General features: G+C 39.1%; 1 protein-coding gene across 4 annotated transcripts in view; it reads left to right on the forward strand.

The window, feature by feature from the left end:
* Positions 1–24,569, forward strand: part of Marchf3 (membrane associated ring-CH-type finger 3) — a 185,642-nt gene that overhangs the window by 38,724 nt on the left and 122,349 nt on the right. Inside the window, exon 1 of one of the 4 annotated variants that reach the window (XM_005324138.5) lies at positions 4,602–4,838. The exons of the other annotated variants lie outside the window; for them this stretch is intronic. The gene's annotated coding sequence lies outside the window, so the exon portion shown is untranslated. Of the gene's footprint in view, positions 1–4,601; positions 4,839–24,569 lie in introns of those variants that run through there. 4 annotated transcript variants of the gene reach the window in all.

Below are 24,569 nucleotides of genomic sequence, written 5' to 3' on the forward strand. Positions count from 1 at the left end.
GAATTCATAGCAGAGCTGGTATTAGAACCTGTAGCTTCTGACAGGAATTTAGAAATAAACTTCTTTTTCTTTCTTTCCTCCTTCCCCTTCCCCTACCCACCTTCTTTTCTTCCTTCCTTCCCTCCCTCCCTCCCTTCTCCCTCTCCCTTCCCTCCCTCCCTCCTCCCTTTCCTCTTTCCTTCCTTCCCTCCCTTCCTTCAGTAATTTCCTGGGATTTATATCATCCCATCCTACTGGTGATTGAACCTAGAAGTCCTCTACCATTGAGCCACAACCAAGCTCATTTTGAGACTGGGTCTTGCCAAGTTGATTAGGCTGGCCTCAAATTTGTGATCCTCCTGCCTCAGCCTCCTGAGTTGCTGGGATTGTAGGTATATGCCACCACACCCAGGCAAAAATGTAGAAATTTCTGCATTTCTTTGCCAAGATTTTTAGTGCAAACTGTTCAGGTTGTAAACAATTTTAAAAGCAAATCTATGTTGAGAGGTGATAGGAATGGAAAAGAGGGAAACATACTATTCACTTATGTAAAATTTTCCTCAACTCTAGGTTTGCTTTTTGTTTGGTGACCCATTCCATTTACAGCTTCCATGTGGTAATTGAAGAAAGATAGTAAAGGGCCTTTCCCCCTCATTTCCATTTATGGAAGGTCAAGAATCTAATGACTGAAATAGATAGAAATTTAGTGTATAAAAAACTGTCCAGAGCACCCTTTTTTCCCATCTCAACCTCATTTTCTCCTCCTTTTCAAAAATCAGTCTTATTATAAGCACAATGGACTTACAGTCTTTGTAATCATTGTCATGGGGTCCCCCTTGAGCAACTAAACAAAGTAGGCAAATTCTGCCACCATTGTTGACCTAGGAAGCATGGGGAAAAGGAGGTTATCAGAAATGCTTACCACTAAAGCCACTCAAATTTGAAGCCATCAAATTGAGAAGGTTCGAAAATATTGTTTTAGTGTCAGAGAGGGATGATAATACCTGAAGATAACTTTATCATTCACAAAGGAACCAGCCCTATTTCCATGATTCCACGTGAGTCTTCTCATCCTCAAGTCATTCCAGAAACTTCCTGATTCCTTTGAGTGAAATAAATTTCCTTTCATGCAAAAGGTTGGAAGTAAGAAAATAACTTCCACATCATTTTTTTTTAAAGAAAGAGAGAAGAGAGAGAGAGAGAATTTTTTAATATTTATTTTTTAGTTTTCGGTGGACACAACATCTTTATTTTATTTTATGTGGTGCTGAGAATCAAACCCAGCGCCTCCCACAAGCCAGGCAAGCACATTACCGCTTGAGCCACATTCCCAGCCTCTCCACATCATTTTTTAATGGTTTTCTGTTTGTTTCATACATATTAGTGTGAGTTCTCAGGAACAGATCTCATTTTCCTTTGTAGAATATCAAGCTCACCCAAACTCAAAAGATTACAGCTGGGGTTAGGGATTTAGCTCAGTGGTAGAGTTCTTGCCTAGCATGCATAAAGTGCTGGGTTCGGTCCGTCTTGAAAAAAATAAAAGATATTAATAAAAGAAATGTAAGTCTTGTGTTCAAATGATGAGCTTTTGTTGAAAACCAATTATAACAAAAGAAATTGTAGAAATATGAATGTAGCCAAAATATGCTCTTTTCAGTCATGTACTCTAAAAGAGAAAATGAAACCTGCTACTTGACAAAGAACCATGGACAGACCTCTCTGTATGAAATAAATGAAAAACCTTAGAAATTGGGACATGAAAGTCACCTAATTCTAACTTATTTCACAAAGGAAATTTCCTTTTTCCATCATCTAACATAAATACTTTGGTAAGTTTAGTCACCAGCCAGTCCTTGGCTCCTGTTAACCAGGCGATTTGAAAAATAATCAGTATCTGTGAAACACCTTCACAGGATATGAAAATGATAAGCACTTTTGGCAGACTTTGTCTCTAGTTTTTGTTTGGTGACTCAGGAGTGTAGGGAGGAAAATCCAAAGAAATATATTTTTTTTTCCCCTGAGAATTCCAATCAAGGATGATGCTTCATGGTAGGTTTCAATGGAAAGCTTACAGAGGTTTATGAAAACAAACAGAAGAGCACAATTTTTAAAAAATGATCAAAGTGAAGTTTTTCTGCTTGCTATAGATTTTTAACATCCCCTAAAGGCCCATGTATAAAAAGGTCATTCCCCAGCCTGTGGCACTACTGAAAGGTGGTAGAAGGTAGGGCCTACTTTAAGAAGCTTATTCCATTGGAGATTGTGCTCTTGAAGGGGATATTCGGAAGCCCATCTCTTCCTCTCTCTTTGCCTCCTGGACACCATAAGGTGAGCAGCCTTGTTCTATCCCATGCTCCCACCATGAAGTACTCTGCTGCCACTGACCAAAAGAGGTCAAGTAACAATGGACGGAAACCTCTGAAGGTGCAAGCCAAAATAAACCTTTCTTCCTTAAAGTTGATTTTCTCAGATAAAATTTCATCACAGTGATGAACAGCTAACATACTGCTAGAACCAGGATAGGAAGTAACATCTTCTCCTAAGCCTTCCCTTCTTCTGTCTGGCACCTCCAGCCCTGTTACCACATCCCCCACTCATCCCAACGTTGGCAGATACTTAATGTGTATTTCATTCATGTGGTCTATATCTAATTTTTTGTGGGCAAGGGTCATTCTCCTCAGTCATGCAGCAGCATACTGAGTAATCCCTAGAAATTAATAAGGATGGTCTTCCTCATCTGTACCAGACCTCCTGTTCACTAGGCAAGGAGGGGTTTAAATATGTACCATTTAGGCATCATTTACCAATTTTTTAGGGCTGCTAAGTACTGTCCAGGCCCTATTCTTGCCCTTTTGATAGCCTACCTATGAACCTTCCCCCACTGAGAAGCGGATCTGAGGAGACTCATTGAAACTCAATGCAGCAGAGAGCTCATCAAAGAGTTGCAGCCTTCCCTACCACAGGGCCATCTGCTTTCCAGTCACAGGCCAGTCCTTTGCCTTTCTTTTCCCTAGTGACCTCATTAGAACCTTCTTGTGAGAGGTCAGCTGTGATGCAGGACCTTATGGATGGCCATTAAAATAATTCCTGAGGCTCCCTCACATATTAACAGTTCCTTACACTGAGAGACTAAATTCTAAAGGACTTATGGAATTCAAGAGAGACAATGCTCTCAAGGGCTTGAGCTAGAAGCAAAAGGATGGGGAAGGGGTGGGGGGTTGTCTCTGCAGGTGTCAGGGTGCTAGGAAGTTTGGTCTATTTCTTGTCTTGCATTCCTATATTCCTACTAACATGGGTTGGGTGCCTATCTATGGCAGGTGCAGTTTTAGGCAGAGGCTCCTCCCACCTGGAGCAGACAGTCCAGAAACTATAGGCCTCAGATGGAAAGTAAGAGCATCCAACCCTCTGCTTTTGATAATACATTTGCACGTGTATGTGTGTGTTATACCCAGGATGAGGGCTTAAAATGAGCAGCAGCAGTGACCCGGACAGCTAGGTGGGCTAAATCCACAAAGCCATATTCCAGAGCTGTTCTGCAATAAGTGATCCAGATAGCTCAGGCTACTGATGCCCTCTTATTGATATTTCTGAGATGGCTCCATGTCTCCCTCCCAACCTGGGAGGTGGAAGGAGTGGAAACACACAGTGGGACAGATATGGCTCCTCAGCAGCTTCCTGACCACAAAGATGGATGATCTTGGTCCCTCGAGAATCCTGGTAGACCCAGAAGACAGTCACAGAAGCCACCCCTGAGGATGCTACTCTGCAGGTCAGCCCGCCTGAGAGGGGGAGGGTCTTGCAGATTCTGGCGCCTTCCAGCACTGGTGCCTATTCCCGGTCCGGCTCTGAGCTAGTGCCCCGGACGTCATGTGTAGGGAAGAAGGGACCTAGGCACCTGTAAGGTTTCCTAAGACAGTGGTGTGGAGGGCAAGAGTGAGGAGGAGGGCCTATACTGAACTTTTCGTGAGGTTTCTGGAGCCCGTGTTTGGTTTCGATGATGATAATCTTTAGATCAAGATCAGAACGTTTTCCAGGGAGCCCGGGGCTCTCAGTCTCTGGCCCAGTCTTCCACTGGTGGCTGGGTGGTCGGTCCTGGGCCTCACCTTCTTTGGGTCCTCTGTTTCCTCCGACGGCGGGGGCTCCTTTGGAGCAGCCACGTTCCGCGCCTCTGGCAGGTTCCAGATACAAGCGTAGTTAACCGGGTCTCTGCCTGCGCTGCGGTTGGGCTTCTAGCTCCACAGTACGCCGACACGTGATGGCTCTGGGGCCTCCCGACCTCTCTCGGCTAGGGGGCTTCAGGGGCCGCCGCCTCCCTCCTGAAGCGTCCAGGTCCCACTGCAGCAAGCCATGCAAAACCCGCCAGCAGCCACCACACTTTGCAGTAGCCAACTTCGCCGCCGCCAGAAAATACCCCCAGCCAGTCCTCGGCCGCAGGCGATTGGATAGTGTCTGCGGGGCGGGAACGGGTGCTAAGCACAGCCCGCGGTCGTCGATGGTCCTGGCGCCACTACGATTGGCTGTCGGCTCCATCAGTCACGGGTTGATTGACGCCCCGCCCCGCGAGGCCGGCCCGGGTCTGGCTCCGCCCCCCTCACCATCCGGTCCCGCCTCCCTCCGGAGCCTGATCTGCTCAGCCCGGCGTTCCGCCTCATTCGCTGATCAGGTCCGCGAATTGTCAGCGCGCTCCGGAGACTGCTGAGCCGGGGCGGCTGCCTGGCTTGCGGTGCTCCCTTCGAGGTGCGGGTCAGATTCAGTGTGTCCTGGCCCGCCGGGGCGTGAGAAACAACCGGTTCGGGGCAACTTGGAACTGAGAACCTGCAGAAGGGGCGTCGGTCTGCGATCGGGACTCGGCAAGGAGGGTGAGTGGCCGCGCGCAGGGCGAGCGGCTCCTCTCAGCGCCGTTCCGCGGCCGGCGAACCGAGAGACCGGACGCTTCCTGGCGTTCTTCTGTCGGTCAGTCAGAGCGTGGCCGCTGTGGGAGGTCAGATGGGCGAAATTTACTCAATGCCAATATGCCCACTCCCGAACTTGTTTTCAAAGCATCCCAACTCGGCCCCGAACGCGATTCGGTGTACGCACCAACTTGGCGTAATTGCCATTATTAGGTCCGGACGCGTCCCTTGTCCCTCTGCGGCGGCGACATCGCGCAGGGGGTCGGCTACCGTGCCCTCCAGTGTGCAGACAGCAGTTCTTAGATGACGTGCGGACGGGTGCCTCAAACATTAACCGGCGTCCCAGCCGGTGCGGTGCGGTAACCCGGCGTCGGCGTCTGAACCCGTGGGCTGAGCGAGCGTTCGTGTTCTGGGTGGGTCTTCAGCCGCCAGAAATTGGCCAGCCGGGTGGGCACCACCGCGGGGGCTTCAGTGCTTTGCAGATGGAAAGGAATTGACAGCGCTGCTGGACGTTAAACTTTGTAAAGTAATTACTTCCTATCAGCAGTTGCATCCGCTCCCCTCTTGAGGGGCTCCAACCTCTGAGACATCCACCCGCAAGATGTGTCTGAGGGACTTAATTAGGACCGGGGTGGGGGTGGGGGAGCTGCTGTGTCTAACACTGCCTCAGCCCGGGAGAGACCACGGCAAGGCTGCGAAAGGGACCGCCAGCTGGTCCGGTGGCGTTTGTTTGAGCACCTGTGTGTTTAAGTGATGAAGTTGTGGCAAGAACTGACAACAGAGGAGTCAAGGTTAAACCTGACACTTTGTGACTCGGTCTGGATTAGATTTCCTTTTTGTCTTTTAATGCAGCTTGTTTATCTGAGGGCAATTACATACATGAAGTTTATGTTATGTGTTGACTAAATAGTATCCAGTACAATATTTTTTTTCTCATTCTTATTTGAAATGAATGAGAGCTTATTGAGAGTACTAGAAAGAGACTTGGGTCCAGAATTTGGGAATAGATCTTTGAAAAATACATAAAATGTTGACATATATAGTTATATGTGTGTATGTGTGTATGTATATGTGGATGTACATATATATGTATTCACACATATATATACATACATATACACATACTCATATATATGTATGTGTGAAATTGATAGGTAGATGAGGTAAAAATATATGAAGGGGAAACAGCCTTGAACTTTCCCTGGGTCACAGAGATGAGCCCTTTGAGCTGTGGAGTGTATGGTGAGTGTATATGTGTAAGCATGTCTGCATCTGCCTAGTCTGTCTGGGTCAGTGTTATGTCCATGAACTTTACGAGCATTCAGTTCAATACCACTAGGTGCAGATTCCGCCTTCCTGTTTTACAGCCCAGCAGCCGCCAGCCTTCCCATCTGTTAAAACATAATGTGTATACTTGAGTCAGAGAACTGGAGTGGAGGGTGAATAGGGGGCAACCCTTTAGCAGAACTAACGTGCTACAAACAAAGCCTGCCTCTCAAGTTCTATTTTCATTCATTGTTTGTCCTGAACTTGCAGTTTTAGTGAGGGAGAAAGGAAAAAAGGGAATATTGTCTCTAGAAGTCACAAATTGTATTTTGTGAAATAATTGTAGCCATGATTTCAGGGAGGGAGAGCTTAATGGAGAAAAAATAATCCCTCTAGAAAAAGGAATGTGGTGCTTGTCACATCACCATGCAACACTGGTTTACTGCTTTGCAGTAGTGTGTATATCAGAAACTGTTTTCTTTTTCTTCTTAAGAGAATGCATTGAAACTGAATTGTTTTGTACCCCACAAAAAGACACTTTAATATAAGTAAATAGAGCTTTATTGCAGAGACTGGAGTTAAGACTGTCTTAGTAATTTTAATGAAACATGCTTTTAAGGAATTTATAAATTGGACATAAATTCATATTCAGCCCAAACACTAGTAGCAATGTTTCACAATTTATAGTTTAAAAATAATAAAAAGGCTTTATCACAAAAATTCTGATGACTAAAAGGGTATGGGAGGAGTACAGCAGCTTAATAAGTTCCTGAAGCCAAATGACTGATATTTTTTAAAACTATAAATTCCTTTAATAGCATTTGGGTGACAATAAAGGCAGTATTTTTTAAAAGCATAGTTGATATTTTCACAATAATTTTATGCTCATAATTACATTTTAATAATGGTTTTCATTATATGTGGGCAGAATAAACTGGAATGGTTTGGGGAACTCACCACAAGAAGTATTGTCTTCACTTCTATGGTATATATAAACATTTTGGGGCAAATATACAAATCCCTAATATTTGCATGTCTAAATTTCTAAGAGCTATATAGATACAGTAATTCTCCTGCCTTAATATGAACCGTCCAAATCAACTGGGTTGCTCCTTAGAAATTTAGTTTTTAGGATGGACTCTAGTCCTAGGAATTCAATTCTGGGGTCTAGGGTGGTGCTTAGGAATCTGAATTTTCAACAGTTACACCTAAATGATTCTAATACCAGGGATTCCCTCAGGGAAATCAAGAAACACTGGAATGGTGTTTTGTGATATAAAAGGACATAGGCTGTGAACTGATTTAACAAATAATTGTTCAGAAATTTCCAGGTGGCATTTACTGGCCTTGTGAAATTTATAGGTAATGCATTAACTCTCTTTCCTCAACAATGGGTCCTTTTTGTCCAGTGTTTAGAGTTGTTTTGGAATCTTCAGCTATTCCTATTGCAAGTTGGGCCCAATTCTAAGGAAGTTTGTCTTAGGAAGCAAGGTAGTTTAAGACCCCTGCCTAATCTTATTCCTTCTACCACCCACTCCCACTCCTGGTTCCTGGGAAGCTGTGAGTTGATTTGGCCAGCCCTAGTACATATTGTTGGGCATTTCTCCCTGGAGGTTAGGAGAGGAGACACCTTTCTTCTTTCTAAAAGACATTTCAGGATGGAAGCTAAAACCAAAGTGCACACTTCAGCTGAGCTAATACGGACGTATGTATCAGGGGTCTCCTTGTGAAGTTTCACTGCTCTGTTGTTAGCCAGCAGACTGTCCCAGGCCACCCACTCATGAGCCCATGTTTGTTGTTGTTGTTGTTGTTGTTGTTCTGGGCACCAGGGATTGAACTCAGGACCACTTAACCACTAAACCATATCCCCAGCCCTTTCTGGTCTCACTGAGTTGATTAGGGCTTAGGGCCTTGCTAAGTTGCTGAGGCTAGCTTTGAACTCATGATCCTCATCCTACCTCAACCTCCCAAGCTGCTGGGATTACAGGTGTGTATCACTGCACCCTGACAGGGATACTCAGCTTCTGAAAGTCACCTTAGAAGAATCTTGAAGTATTTGTCTAATTAATTAGGTGAATTTTCATTTTATCAGAGAAAAATGCATTGAGAATTGGTTGTTACTTCTCTTTTCACTAAAATTAGTGTGGATTTTGATTTATTAATTATTGTCAATTAGTTTTTCATTTATCATTTGATACTGACATCTGGATTCTGTTTTACCATTTCAGAATATATATATAATTTTCCATAAAAGACTCCTAAATAAGATATGAAAGAGAATGAATCTATTAAAGCTGCCCTTCCCTTTTTCTACCATTCTAGTACTTAAAATACTAAATGACTTCTCAGAGGTCAAAAGTGCTCAGAATATTTACTTCCCTGATGACAAAAGGACGTGGGCTAGAGCATTGAACTTGGATTGTTCCAGACCATTGGATCATCACTGGGATTTTATGGAGCAATTTCTGTTTAAAGAAGCACTTGGCAAGCATGTTGATAGGTCACTTATCTTAACAATCCTTTGAGGACACTGATTTTTTCCCACTTTGTTCCAGATGAGCAAACAGCAGCCACAAAAGGATAATATTTAGATCCTGTCTTTCATATTCAAATATGACACCAATAGCTGAGAAGCTGGCCTTATGTTTTGAACTATTTTTATTTAGCATTGTGGTGATAAGATAGGGTTATGCTTAGTCATTTATACCATATATCTATTTTTTTATTCTTTTCTTTTAATCTTTTCATACTGAATGTGACATTATAACAGTTTTCTTTATAAAGTTAACCATCATATATGATAATTGGTTCAATAATCCTGACCTTAATCAGCCAACCTTGACCTAGAGAGGCAAATAATTTGCTAAAGTTCCCAGAGCCCAACGGAGCAAAGCCTATGTGAATTCTTTGGGCCTGTATTTTAACCTTGTGCTGGTTTGTCTATTGTCATGTCATGCTACCTAGAATGTTTTTAAACTTGCAAAATAGAATTAATTATATTTTATTTGCCTAGCTTCTGCATGATTTGATGGACTAACAAAAGTTGAAAAGCCTGAGGTATACCACAGTTTCTGACCATACAATGGCCCTGGTTTGAGCCTAATTTAAAAACAAAAACAAAACTTCAGTGAATTGCTGCTTTTCTTAAAACTAGGCCATAGGTCATTGTTTCTATGTAACAATTTTAACTTTATTTTTTTGGCCATGGCATACTTCTGGCATCTAACTTTGATAAACTCTTTTCAAGTTTTTGACCCTTCTTTCCTTATCCTTATTCCCATGGTGAAGTCAACTTGTAAAAAATCCACTTTTCAAGTCAATCTGTTCTTTTAGCTTCTACTGATACTTAAATGTTAGACATTTTAACTAACATGTCTCCAAAACATTCCTTCAAGCTCCTACCTTTGCTGTAAATTTGTGGGTCTACTAATATCTCCTAACAGTGCATCTATTTGACCTAGAGAAGTTTTACTTTAGCTTTAGCTTTGTGGATTTAATGAAACAGCGGTTTAAAAAAAAAAAAAAGAAAGAAAAAAGTGAAGGATGATATTGAAGTCATGTTGATATGTGTATCATATTAGATATCCCAGCTTATAGTGTCAGTGGGAAATTTAAGATCCAGAAGAATGAAGTGACAGATGCTCTCATCTGTGGCCTTACAGACACTCCTAACATAAGCTGAAAAACATAACTGAAGACAGCAGATCCAGGGTTACACAAGGAAAACAAATGTTAAGCTCTGAAAAAAGAATTGGGCCAAAAGTAAAGGGTCAGGAATGGGGATGGGATGGGGAACATGTGGGAAAGAAATACCTCTATTAAAAAGCCAGGGCAGTAAGAAATTTATAGAAGTGCAAATGGTTTGGGGTTTCTTGGGGGCATTGATTCTGTTTTATACTATCTTCACAACCCACTCACCCTGCTTGCTTTAAATAATTTATTATAGCAGAAGGCCTTCCCCTGGTTAGTTCTTTTTTTTATATAACTTCTTTCTTCTCATCTCCGGGTCTAATCAGAGGCATATATAATAGTGTGGCTGCTCTTGAGTACTTAGGAAAATCCGTGATCAATATCACTACATCATAAATCCATAGCCATTCTGTTCTATTTTGTAGTGTTTTCTTTCCTGTTATATTAACTTGGAATCTATGTTTTAAACGATATTTTATTAATCTTTGTACAATGAGACTTCTGGTCTTATTCTTCTTGGCTGGAACTATCTTTTGAGTAATCCATCATCGGACCACCATTGGTCTAATGATGTATTTATTGCTTACTATTGCAGCACTGGCAAGAAATCCAGTATGGGTCTAAAAATTTGATTAAAAAGAAATCAAGTTTTTGCAAAGCATAGCCATGCAATTACGTTAGGAGCTGCCAAGTGTATTTTATGCTAAAATATACACACATATTTCAAGTGAGCAAAATGTGTTCTTTTTTGAAGGTTTAAAAACTTTTTGCTATGAAATAAATACAAAAAGATGCCTTGTCATTGGAAAAATTATGAGTGTACTTTCCCACCCCAGCTAAAGATAAGATGCAATATTTTTTTCAGATTATTATTATTGACCGATAAAATTGATAGATTTGTTTTTTAAATGGACAATAATAAAAACAAAGGCAAAAAAAAAAAGGCAATAAGAACTAGCTCCAAGTCCTTAAGTGATCTTCCAGGTACTCAGTACAAACAAAAATGAACTGAAATTAATTAACAAATATTAATTGAATACCCACCATGGGTAGTACCTCTTTTTTGCTTAGCTAATTCAAAATTCAGTTCAAGTATTAGTGGCTTTGGGAAGATTTTCCTTGTGCCCCTTTGGCCCAGTACCCTCTTTGGGAAAAGCCCTTATCTTCTGTATTCTGCCCTCCAGACTGGGAGCCTCTTGAGGGCAGGGATCACACTTTTCATCTTGTAGTTTCTCGAGAAAGTTTACCAAAAAAAAAGAAAAAGTAGTTGCTAGGTGCATTAAAGGCTACGAAGAATTATAAGTGAACATCTAAGGCCTTCAAAAGATGTGCAATTGTAGGGCTCTGCTGTCAGCTTTAGTACCACTCTCAGTACTTCACACAAGATCACTTATTCCTACCTCACCCATCTTCAAAGTCCCTTTGCTTCTTTCCTGTCTCACTGCCTCCTCTCATTCCTGTGTGTCTTCAAGGATGTTACAATCCCTGTCTAGGCCATCTCCTCTCTTGGCTCCTCTTTTGTTTGCATGTCCCTTGTTATATCTTGAAAGGTGGTTGATTTGTGGGTCATGTTTTGAGATTTGAAATAGCCTTTCCTGTCCTGTGAAGTTTCAGATGTTTTGGTTCCTTGGGCCATCAGATGCAGGTTACTAGGTGGCTTTGACCATGGGTTTGGGAGACCTTTGAAGAGCAAGATAGTACTGTGCCTAAAGGCAGCTGGTGTCCAAAGCTCAATGTTATAGGGAAGTTTTGTTTTTTTTAATAGTTTTCATTTATAAATCTTGCTTTCTTCAGGATACATCCTCAACATGATCATTTTTGTGACACAATATTTTGGCTTACGTGAACACTACTGCTGGGAGCTGTATTTTTGAGGTTGTGTATAGACCATGGTCCAGGTGGAATTTATGGTTTAACTGAATTAAGCATAACTGCCTGAAATAAAGACCATTAGGATATCCCTTTTATATTAGATCTCTTTTTTTTGAAGCAATATTTTTTATTAATTTTTTTATTTGTTTTAATTAGTTATACATGACAGTAGAATGCATTTATGCACTTTGATATATCATAAATAGATGGGATATAATTTCTCATTTTTCTGAGTGTACATGTTGCAGAATCATATTGGTGATGTAGTCACATATATACTATAAAGTAATAATATCTGTTTCATTCTACTATCTTTCCTATTCCCACATGCCCCCCTCCCCCCATCACTTCCCTCTACCTAATCTGAGGTTAATACTGTTCTTCTCTAGTGCCTCCTGCCTTATTGTGAATTAGCATCTGCATATGAGAGGAAACATTTGGCCTTTATTTTGTGGGATTCATTTATTTCACTTAGCATGATATTCTCCAACTCCATCCATTTACTGGAGAATGCCATAATTTCACTCTTCTTTAAAGCTGAGTAATATTCCATTGAGTATACCACATTTTCTTTATCCATTCATCTATTGAGGGACACTTAGTTGATTCCATAGTTTAGCTATTGTGAATTGAGCTGCTATAAACATTGATGTGGCTGCTTTACTGTAGTATGCTGACTATAAGTCCTTTGGGTATAAACCAAGGAATGGGATGGCTGTGACTGTGGCTCAGTGGTAGCACACTTGCCTGGAATGTGTTAGGCACAGGGTTCGATTCTCAGCACCACATATAAATACATAAATAAAATAAAAGTCAAATCAACAACTAAAACAAAAATAAATTTTTAAATGGTGGGTCCATTCCCAGTTTTCTGAGGAATCTCTGTACTGCTTTCCATGGTGGTTGTACCAATTTGCAGGCCCACCAGCAATGTATGAGTGTACCCTTTTCCCCACATCCTCAGCAACACTTATTGTTTTCTGTATTCTTGATGATTGCCATTCTGACAGGAGATGAAATCTTAGTGTAGTTTTGATTTGCGTTTCTCTAATTGCTAAAGATGTTGAACACTTTTTCATGTATTTGTTGATTGTATTTCTTCTTCTTTGAAGTGTCTATTCAGTTTCTTAGCCCATTTATTGATTGGGTTATTTGTATTTTTGGTGTTAAGTTTCTTGATTTCTTTTATATCCTAGAGATTAATACTTTATCTGAGATGCATATGGTAAAGATTTTCTCCCCATCTGTAGGCTGTCTCCTCATGGTACTGATTGTTTCCTTTGCTGAGAAGAAGCTTTTTAATTTGAATCCATCCCATTTATTGATTCTTGATTTTATTTCTTGTGCTTTAGGAGTCTTTTTAAGGAAATCATATCCTAGGCTGACATGGTGATTTGGGCCTACTTTTTCTTCCATTAGGCTCAGGGTCTCTGTTCTAGTGCCTAAGTCTTTGATCCATTTTGAGTTGATTTTTGTGCAAGATGAGAGATAGAGGTTTAATTTCATTTTGCTACATATGAATTTCCAATTTTGCCAGCACCATTTGTTGAATAGGCTATCTTTTTTCCAGTGAATGTTTTTGGCCCTTTGTCTAGTATAACAAAACCGTATTTATGTGGGTTTGTCTCTGTGTCCTCTATTCTGTACCATTGGTCTCCAAGTCTATGTTCTTGACAATACCATGCTGTTTTTGTTGCTATAGCTCTGTTGTATAGTTTAAGTTCTGGTATTGTGATGCCTCCTGCTTCATTTTTCTTGCTAAGGATTGCTTTAGCTATTCTGGGTCTCTTATTTTTCAAATAAATTTTATGATTGCTTTTCCTATTTCTATGAAGAATGTCATTGGGATTTTAATAGGAATTGCATTAAATCTGTATAATGCTTTTGGTAATATAGCCATTTTGACAATATTAATTCTGTCTATCCAGGAACATGGGAGATCTTTCCATCTTCTGGGGTTTTCTTCAATTTCTTTCTTTAGTGCTCCGTAGTTTTCATTGTAGAGGTCTTTCACCTCTTTTGTTAGATTGATTCCCAGGTATTCTTTTGTTTTTTTTTTTTTTTGTTTGTTTGTTTGTTTGTTTTTTTGAGGCTATTGTGAATGGGGTAGTTTTCCTAATTTCTCTTTCAGTGGATTCATTGCTAATATATAGGAATGTGTTTGATTTATGGGTATTGATTTTATATCCGCCTACTTTGCTGAATTCATTTATTAATTCTAGAACTTTTCTGGTGGAATTTTTTGGATCTTCTAAATATAGAATCATGTTATCAGCAAACAGTGATAATTTGAATTCTTCTTTACCTATTTGTATCTCTTTAATTTCTTTCTTTTGTCTAATTGCTCTAGCTGGAGTTTCAAGGATGATGTTGAATAGAAATGGTGAAAGAGGGCATCCCTGTCTTGTTCCAGTTTTTAGAGGGAATGCTTTCAATTTTTCTCCATTTAGAATGATGCTGGCCTTGGGTTTAGCATTTTATATTAGATTTTATAGGTCTTTAGAGGATGTAGGAGATCAAAGACTCCAATTATCTCTCTCATCTGGGAGATTGAGTCTCACTTAATATAGGTACTTTTTCTCATACCTGCCAAGAAGACATTAGAAAAATGAATGATTACATCAGAAGATATCTAGATATTCAAGGTCATAGAGAAGAGGAGCAACCCTGGATTAGGTTCTAGGCTTAAACACTGGTTTCATTTGGATCTTATAAGTCAGGAGCACCTGTCCCTGCACATGCAGGACTTTCCTTTAATCTTTTAAGGTAGGGGCCTGGCAGGACAGGACCCCAGCGAGACTTCAAGTAAGGGTGTAGAGGCCAACATCTATGGGACAATCAGCTATTCCCTTTTCTGCAACGAGTAAATATTCTCCTTGTGGTGTTTTGCTTTGCATTTTCTCAAATCTGCTTTTCTTGTCTTAGATATCAAATCTTCCTTTTATACTTTGTATATATGCAGCACAAACAGAGGTTCTCAGTCAGAAAGTTGTTATTCCTTAATCTTTAAGTATCCCTGATTTCAACTTCTCTCCTTAATTCAGTCCTCACCCTCCAATAATGTTTTCATTTCTTTGATACTCTCTTTCCCTTCTCTTCAGGTAGAACTCCACTTTATAAAAGCCTTACTACAATCAGTGTCACCATTAATCTTTTCCCTGCCAGAGTAACTACATTCTTGACCATTATCAGAGGACTTCTTAAGAGTACTCCAGTGTATTTTTCTGATGGGATATTGCATGCCCCGACAGCCTCATACGGTGCAAAAGTGATTAGCCCACAAAACCTCAGTTTTTACCAATGTTAACATCCTTACCAGTCATACCCTCTACCTGCCTAATCACTCTTATCAACTCCTGCTCACTTACCTGTCATTAAGGAGCAAGATTATAAAGCTTCACTGGCAATAGACATGTTTATTACAACCAACGAGATGAAACTTTGTACAAAATCCAAAGAGATACACACTGAATAGGGAGAATAACGTAAGCCTGCCTTGATTTCTTTAAAAACAGGATTTGTAGACTGATGTGACTCTTCTCCAATTCTTAACTTCTTGTTCACTAGCCATAGCCTATTTCTCTTTAAGGCTGGGATGTTAATTGCTTTGTACCCAATGTCAACAGTTGTCACTTTTTCTTTCCTTTCAGAATTATTGCCAGTGAACTTCAGTTTTCTCTTCTTCATTTGTTTTTTACTTAGTTTTCATTTCTGGTGTTTCAGGTTGTTTTTCCTTACTTATCTAATTAAGTTGTGTTGTTTCACGTCATATATTTTTCTACCACTTTCATGCCCCTGGCAATATCTCACAGTTAGATACTCTCGTCACATTGAATGAATTTCCACTTTTGCTGCAGATTAGTAATGAAGACATTAAATGGAATCCTGATAGTGACCCTTTCAAGAACTAAGACACCATTTACTATTCTGCTTTAATTATGGTCTCTTAGCAAATTTTCACCAGTTATAATGTTCGCTCCATTTTCCAAGTAATGTTTCTCAAATACTGTATGAAATTATAAAATCTGTATGCATTACATTTTCTGTTCTCCATTATGTGCTAAATTTATAATTCTATAATTTTCTTTTAGGAAAAATGCTTATTAGACTGGAATGGTTAATTTGATTTCCAGCCATACTGTTTTTTTTTTTTTTGCTTGTTATGAACCCTTAGACATTTATGTAATCTTTTATTGACTTCATTCTCAATCCCCACCATAAGCTCCCCAAGCAGCAGTGCTACTCCAGTTCTTCCCTTCACCTATTTCATCTATGCTTTTTTCACAAAATAAATTTTACTGATCCCTGATATTTTTGTTTTTAAAAAATTCCACATATCATTTGATGGTGTCTTAGTTTGTTTGGGCTGCCATAAGGGAACCATGAAGTCAGAGCCCTCATGACCTAATAACTTCCCAAAGGTCCCCCTTTCTAATACTGTTACATTCGGGAATTAGATTTCAATGTATGAAATTTACAGGGGATGCAAATATTCCTACCATAGCATATGGTTAGGATGTTTTTTTTTCCTTCCTTTTCAGATAAGTCTACCTCCTGACTAGAAATCCCAGCACTCTACATCTTCTCTGGAGTACTTCTCCCACCTAGTCCTCATGTCTGCAAAGTATAAAGCTTCTTTTGATTCCTTAACTTCTGACCTGTGCCTGGGTCTATGATAGTCCATGAGCTCTCTTTTGAAACTCTTATAATTAGATAAAGATGGAGTTGGCAGCCTTAAAGAATAAAAGATTCATGAGAAGTATGCTTCTTAGGAGAAGAACGGATGTCTCAAATGGGTGGGAGGCAAAAGTAAATATTTTAAATAAGTAGGGAAAGCTATAGTCTATTTGGTCCTGGCTACCCATTTTCTTGTTTTGATTTCTAGAGTGTTTCCCCTTGGGATTTTCTGGTTGACTATCCCAGTGTTACAAATTAAGATGCTCTTATCCCATAACTTAGTGCTCTTGGAATTCAGTGAATTAGAATCAGAGTCCTCATTCCAATCCTAGACCTTTTCAGAGTCAGAGAAATGAGTGATTTTTTCCCCCAAGAATGGAACTGTCCACATGGAGAGGTAATAGAGTCCACTTGCTGAGATCTTCTACATATAAAACAAAAGACTTCAACTTAAATTGGCATACACAGTAAGGCAATGCATTATCCTATGTGAGAAACAGAGCAGATGACAGGATTGGTTGATCTACTTACACAATGTCATCATCAAGGATACAGGGCCATTTCTTCTCTCTGCCTCTGTTTTTCCTTGGAGACTGGTTCACGGTAGGACTAGTCCTTCTCATACTTGCAAGATGGCTACAGCAGTTCAGATGTCTCTTGCAGCCACGACAATATTTAGAACACAGAAGATGAAACAACTGACTGCATTCCAAGGTTTCCTTTTAAAAACTATGAAAACATTATTAAGAAGATTCCCAGAAGGCCTCTCACTCATTGATTGGAATTGGTTCATATCCTCATCTCTCAGTCAGTCACTAGCAGGGAATCATTGCCTGAGAGAGAAGATGGATGTGAACAAACTTAGGATTCTTTTAGTAAAAAAGATGTATGGTGTATGTGTTTTGGGGGAGGGGAGGTGGGGAAGGTAGATTACTCAGGTATCTGTGTCTTGTTGTGACTTGGAAAATAACTGAAATTCCCTTCTTGACTGCTGTATAGTTGGTAGGTACCACTGAATGGCTACACGTTTCTGGACACAAAAGGGCAAGACCTAGGTAGACAGACAAAAAAAAAAAAAGCCACAATACAGACCAGTTAAAGGAGAAATGATCCAGAATCAATAATTGTCCTGATTGGAATTACAATAAACCCTACTGAATTTGAATGAACTAATTTATGTCTTTTAATCCTCAATAAATGTATGATCTGTATGAATAAAAAGAGATTAAAATAACTTATTTATTTGTTAATAATTCTATTTCCAGTATGTTATTTTGCATTGTAGGCCTATTTAAATGTAAACTTTTTTATTAACTTTATTTCTATATCATAGTGTTAATAAGACTGATGATTACTGATGATTACAAGTGACTATTGTTGAGGGTCCTTTCATAAATTAGGATTTTAGCATCCAAGAAGAGCTGGTAATTTGCTTTTGTCACACAACATATAAGTGGCTAAGCTAGGATTTGGACTTAGGTTCATCTGCCTAACCCTTCCTACTCTCCATGGCTTCCCTTCACTTGGAAAACAGTCCTGGGTCTACCACGATCTGCAGGGTATTAGGTGATAAGGCCCTGACCAAACTTCAAAAACTGTGACCATATTACTTACCCTGTTGCCCTCACTCAGTTTGCCAACCATATGTCTTCCTCATTAGTCTAATAAGCCAGACTCATTCCCACTTGTGACCCTTTGCATTTGCTCTTCCCTCTGCTTAAATCACATGTATTTGGTTCTTACAGCTACATCTTCCCCTTCAGGCCTTTAAATGTCTCCTTTTCACAGGTACCTCTTATTTTTATCTGTCTCCTCCACTAGAGTATAAGTTCCATGATGGCTGAAACTTACAGTAAAATGAGTGAAAAAACAAATGAATAAGTTAATGAATGAATATTTATAAGTTTTGATTTCTAGTAATCCACAGTCAGTCTTTATTGCCTTCCCTAAGAATAAGGTGAGATGTCAGTTGTCATTTAAACTTGAATATGTCCATCTCAGATTTTTCCCTATAAAATTTGAGGACTAACAAAACTTATATTTCACTCTGTTTGAGGGCAAGAATAGATATGGATATCAAAATTCTTTAGAGAATATATACTTACTATGATAGTATTATGTGGGAGTTTTGAGAGAGCCTAGAACAAGAGGGAATTTGAATCATACTCTCTGGGTTTTTAAAAATTTATTATAGTTTTAAGGATTTCACCAACACTTTTATTTTGGCATAAGCCCTTAAAAAATGAAGTTACTTCTAAGGCTGAGTTGTAAACTGGGAGAAATTTTAATTGCATCATTTGTGATGGCAGATTCATGTAAACAAAATAAAATTGTTTTCTTGGCATACACATAATTTTTCATTTGAACTCATGTATCTGCTAAAGTGATTTCTTCTCAGAACTGTATTCTTAATTATTTTGAAGTAATTATGAAGGTGCAAATTGAAAACTAGCTTTACCTTACATATTAATTTCCAAGGGATCAACAGAAATAAAACAGGGTGCTTCTTTTCTTTTCTCTGGCTTTCACCTTCCCCACTAATGTAGTTATTTTGTGGAATGTTGTTGTTCTTCTTTAACTGTTTCTCTTTGGGTTGTGGTGCTATTTGCTAACTATGTTATGTGGCATTATTTTTGAGACTTGCAGTGTGAGTGTCTGAGACTCATTTGACTTTGACAAGAACTTTGCATTCCCCTCCTCCCTGTTTATCTTCCTAAGGCTCTCCCCAGGCGCTCTCACAAGCTCTGGTGATTCTGCACATCATATCATTCTAAATCCTTTTGTCCTCGTTTTCTGTCTCCTGATGTACCCACTATCAGAAAAACCTGTTAGAGTCACTTACAATGATATATACTTCTGAGCTAAACTCCCCATATCGGATTTCCAAAAACAGATCTAAATTTTATGGTGAGTAAAAACACATCTGTATTTAGAGTCATTTTTAATCCAGTTCTTGCAGATTGTTTTTAGGTTATGCCTCAGAAACAAGTCATAAAAAATGGAGGGGAAAGAAAGGGAAGAGGATATTATGCTGTTTGCCTGATACTATGTATGCTAGCGGGGACTACTTTCTTCCTCACTTTATTCTCATTTTATAACCTGAGTATAGTTGGATGTATAATTGTGTGAATTTATCAGGGATCTAGGTGAAAATGAGATCAATAATTAAAGGACTTAGTCCATGAACCATTATTATTTAAGTTCAACAGGTGTACAGTCTATGTAAGCTCTTGACAGCCTGCCTTTGACAGGGCAGTTTTCATATACAATAGATTGGCCCTTTTATGGATCAACTGAAGTTCCCCCCACCTTTTCTTTTCTTTTCTTTTTTTTTCTTTTCTATGTGGGTGAAAAACAGCATGACACTATAGAAAATGTATAGCAAAAGCTGTAGCAATGAGAACGAATCCATAATGGGTACACACACATTGCTGGAATATTTCGCAAGTACTTTGGGGGATGGCAATGAGGTTTCTTTGGCTGAGGCAAAGTGGAACATGTGCTTTTCCATGTATGAATACTGTGATTTGAAAGGTCCTTTTATGATTCACAAAAGCAGCTGCTTTTGAGTTGGTGTAGTTGTGGAGTTTTGGAGATTCATTTAAATAGGTGTATTGCAGACTCCCGACATCTGTTCTGGAGATTTGGTTAGGTTTTAGGAACTTGCTTATTCACAAGTGACATAGAACAAGTATCCTTCATTGAACCGTTTGCTTGTTTCTTTAGGATTTGTGGATCAAAGCTAACAAAAAGACAAAATTTAGAAGAGTCATTTACTGTGTTACATAAATCTGCAAGGATGGCCTTCCTAATTTTAAAAACTATGAATAGCAGTTTTACTTTGCCTAGTAAAACATTATGAGTTACCCTCAGGCATATTTTGTTGCATTGGAAATCTTTCTTGTTATATATTTGTAACTACTGGGGCATTATTTTTCAGTGAGTTTTTCATTTTTTTCCCCGTAGTTTTACCTAAGGAAAAGTGTGAATCTTATCTATATTTCTATTCCATCTCTCAGTATTAGTTTTTGTCTACTCTTTTTTGTCATTATGAAGTTATTTTCTCTTTTCTAAGGATTTTAGACCTAAATGATACTAGCAATATTGTTTCCTATCAGGCACTTTCAACAAAGGTCATTTGTGATCAGTTCTTCAAATGAGATAATAAATAACTAGGATATGATTCACTTTTTTCTAGTTGGTTTTCAATTTATTAGATACTGATATAATTTAGTATTTTTACAGGTTCCTTTAAAATGAATGTGAAGGTTTTTTTTTTTTTAACGGATGATAACTATTGTGTTTCTAAATGACAAAGCAAAAAAAAAAAAAAAAAAAAGATTACCCCAAAACAAGATTAGTGTGGATATCTTGAGCTGGAAATCATCTGAAATGTTTCATGGCTACATTTGTGCTAAATATAAAAATAATTGTGTTGCCCATGTGTGAGCATCAAAAGTCCCAGTTGGAAAACCGCGTGGTATAGCAAGTAGGTCACTATTGATGGTAGAACATGAGACAGGAAATGTCAGAGCTAAGATTAGAGGCCCAAGCAATATGTCTCGCCATGCTTGCTGCATTGGTCGTCCAAAGAAGAAGAAGGACTCGACAGGGTATAACTAACTTTAGCCCAATTTGAAAGTATTAGCAAGGGTTGCCTTTTAATCTGTCATTCCCATTTGTTTCTAGATAACTCACTTCTCCAGTTGGGCAAAATAATTGAGCTGCCTGGGTTTGCACATTGACAGATCTCTGATGCCAATTAGAATGGCAGCCTTGACATTCTAAAAGTATACATGGAAAGCAATAATCAGTTATGTACAATTACATCTGTGGATTTACCAGGTATAAACTGTTTTTTAGGGAATAACCAATCAGTTAGATGTGAATTATCTTAAAAATCTCATGTATCTTTATATTTGAAGGTGTGGTAGTATAGGGGAGAATGGAGGGGAGTACACTTTTAGGGAATGCCATAAACTTTTCCTTTTTGAGGGGGGCAGTAAGAGGGAGATTTATTATTCATATGTTGGAATTTTTCATCACAGAAGGTATTTGATGTTTGTAAGCATACTTGCATGTACTAATTTTTAAGCAAAAGGCTAGGAAAAAAAAAACAAAACAGTGCTCTCCTGGCTCTGCTCTGATGAGAGTTAATACCACATTCTTGGGCTCAAATCAAGATGGTTCCTTGGATTCTGAGCATAGCCATCTCCTTATGCTAGATTAAGCAGTTGAACACATGCCCAAAGAGCCTGCAGTTATTTGGATGACTAGATAGAGGCATGCCGTGTTGATTGAATTTGGATCTGTCGTTAGAGCCGTATTCATTCATTTCCAGCACAGAGTCCTTCACAGAAGTACCCTGGCTTATGGATTCAGTGAACTTTGAGTGGCTAGTTTTATTGCTTGAATCTCAGAGGCCTTCCTAGGCTCATTTTTTTCAAAGGTTATTAATGCAGATTGAAACACTCTACTTTGAGCTAGGATTATTTTGTGTAGGTTATAACTTTTAAGAGGAGAGGTGAGTTGTGTGAAGTCTCAATGGAAAAAAAGTACTTTTAAAAATGTATTATTTTATGGTGGTAAAATACAAATATAACATAAAATTTAACCATCTTAACCATTTTAAGGCATACAGATCAGTGGTATCAATCCATTCATGATGATGTACAACCATCTCCAGAACTTTTTTTATCCTTTGTAAAACTAAAACTCTTTAAACAGTAACTCCTATTCTCTCCTTCCCTGGCCCTTGGCAACCATTGTGCTCCTTTCTGTCTTTATTATTTTGACTATGCCATCTCATATAAGTGGAATTATATATATCTGTCCTTTTGTGACTGGCTTATTTCACTTAGCATAATGTTGTCAAGGATCTGACATGTGCTATAACATGTCCTTCCTTATTGAAGCGGAAACATATTCTTCAGGTGGAAAAGAATTACAACAGTGTTTTTAGTGTTTATTACTTCTCCATATTAAACATTGAGCCTATATTTTCATGCCTGATCCAGTTATAGTATATTGAGAAAGGCTTGGAAGCGCAACCCTCTCAGATGGTTCTTCAGAATGAAAATTCTGGGAATGGTTTCGGAGTGGCAGTAAGAGATCTGTCTGTTGGCTTCTGGATGGAGAATACACTAGAAGTGTGACAGTTGTTGTGTCAGCTGGGCCTGGTTATTAATGCAGATTGAAACATGTTGTGTGCCTGGTTATCAGCCATGATGGAGGAGATGGTTGGAAGCTATGGAGTTAGCTTATTGCCTAGGCCTCTGTCAGGGAATGTGGGCTAACAGTTTGATGGGACCATGCTATAAAATATCTAAAAGTGTCTGAAATATATTTTTTATTTGAAAAGAAGGTTTAGATTTTGGTTCCCCTTTCTAGTTTCAAGAATGTATGAGTAACTAATTAATATTTAAATCTTGATGTGCCTGGTGGATCCCTTACTACTTTATGAATTTAGTTACCTAATTTTGGTTGCTGCTATGATATCTATCTCTCTCTCTCTCTCTCTCTCTCTCTCTCTCTCTCTCTCTCTCTCTCTCTCTCTTTCTCTCTCTCTAAAGTCAGTGTAAATGATCAGATGGCCATGTCTCCGATTCTGCTTCCTTCCCAGTTGGAGCCCTGAATCCCAGCCCTGGCTGTGCTTCTGACCGGAGATGGATGTCCAGAGTCACCAGGCTCCTTCCTAGGCCTTATGTTCTTCTAGGAAAGGAAAGAAAACTGGATCACTGCTGTAGACTTGTTCTGGTGTTTAATACTATATGATTTCATTCATCTTTCAAGTCTGTTGATGTTGATTTCTCCCTTTTTTTGGGGGGGAGGGGGGTAACTAGATATTGAATTCAATTCACTTACCTTACCACTGAGCCACATCCCTAGCCCACTGTTTCACTTTTTATTTTGAGACAGGGTCTCACTAAGTTTCTTAGGGACTCCTAAGTTGCTGAAGCTGGCTTTGAACTTGTGGTCCTCTTGCCTCAGCCTCCCAAGCTGTTGGAATTACAGACATGCACCACCATGTTGGGCTATTTTTCCTTTTTGTAAGTGGAAACGTGTAAACTTGGTATCTAATTAGTGACTTTTATTGTAAAGACAATACTCCCCAGGTTACTGACTAGCTGCTGAAGTTGCTCTTGTGACTGTTTCTTTAATCTGTGTTGTATGGAATAGTTCAAATAAGTGTGTCTGATTACAAATTATAAGTAAGAGAAACCAGCAGGCTGCATATTTTGATGCAAAGAGAAGCAAGAGTGGGGTGGTTGGGGTTGGCTGAGTATGGAGGGTCTAGTTTCATGGTAAAATAAAGAGGGGGAATCCAATATGCAAACATGTAACAGGAACCCAGTGAGGATGCACGTAGTTAATAACCTCTGTGCCTTCATGGAGGAAATACAATACCAGTGCTTATAAACCTATGTGTAAAGATGAAGTACAAATAAAAGTGCCATTTATAAGAGCCATCTCGTCACTTTCTAAAAGACCTAATAGAAGAGGTATTATAACTTTAAATAAGATACAAACAACCCTTTCTTTTACTTAGACTTTCTGATGATAGATAATGTTGGTTGAATCTCTAAAATAGCAAAAAAACAGTCTAGACCTGTTTCTTTCTCTTGTCATTTAGTTAACAAAACTTTTTTCCAAACAAAAAAGTACCAAATGGCATCTACATTGTATCTACATTCCTGTCCTCAAACACAGACATAGCCAATCAACCATTTTCCTAAGGGCACATTATTCTTATCTTTTATGAAGCACTCCTGTTAGGAGAGTGATTAAGGGATTGAAGAATAACTAAGAACAAGACAGAAGTTCATTTTCATGGAGAAAATTTGACCAGACAGATTTTAAAGGGCATGGCTTGGTACTTTCTTTCTTTTAAAACTTACCTTTGTTATTGTAAATTAGGATCTTAAGAGACTTTACTTATGGGTGACTAGTCCTTGCTGCTATAGAAATTATTTCTCCTCAATGTTTATAACTATCTTTTCAGACTCTTAATATTGGCTTTGCCCACTGGACCAGGTTGCAGCCTGCTGATGGTGTATAGCTTCATTCCCCCTACCTGCAATGGTACACATTGGAGTTCCTAAGCTCCTGCCCCTTGGCGTACCACATGCAGAAAACTTTGTTTAAAGCAAATAATCCAAGTGGTAAGGACTAGATTTAGAAAACTTTTACTTT

Source organism: Ictidomys tridecemlineatus, chromosome 1, assembly GCF_052094955.1.
Source record: "Ictidomys tridecemlineatus isolate mIctTri1 chromosome 1, mIctTri1.hap1, whole genome shotgun sequence".
In the NCBI taxonomy this organism is placed as follows: domain Eukaryota; kingdom Metazoa; phylum Chordata; class Mammalia; order Rodentia; family Sciuridae; genus Ictidomys; species Ictidomys tridecemlineatus.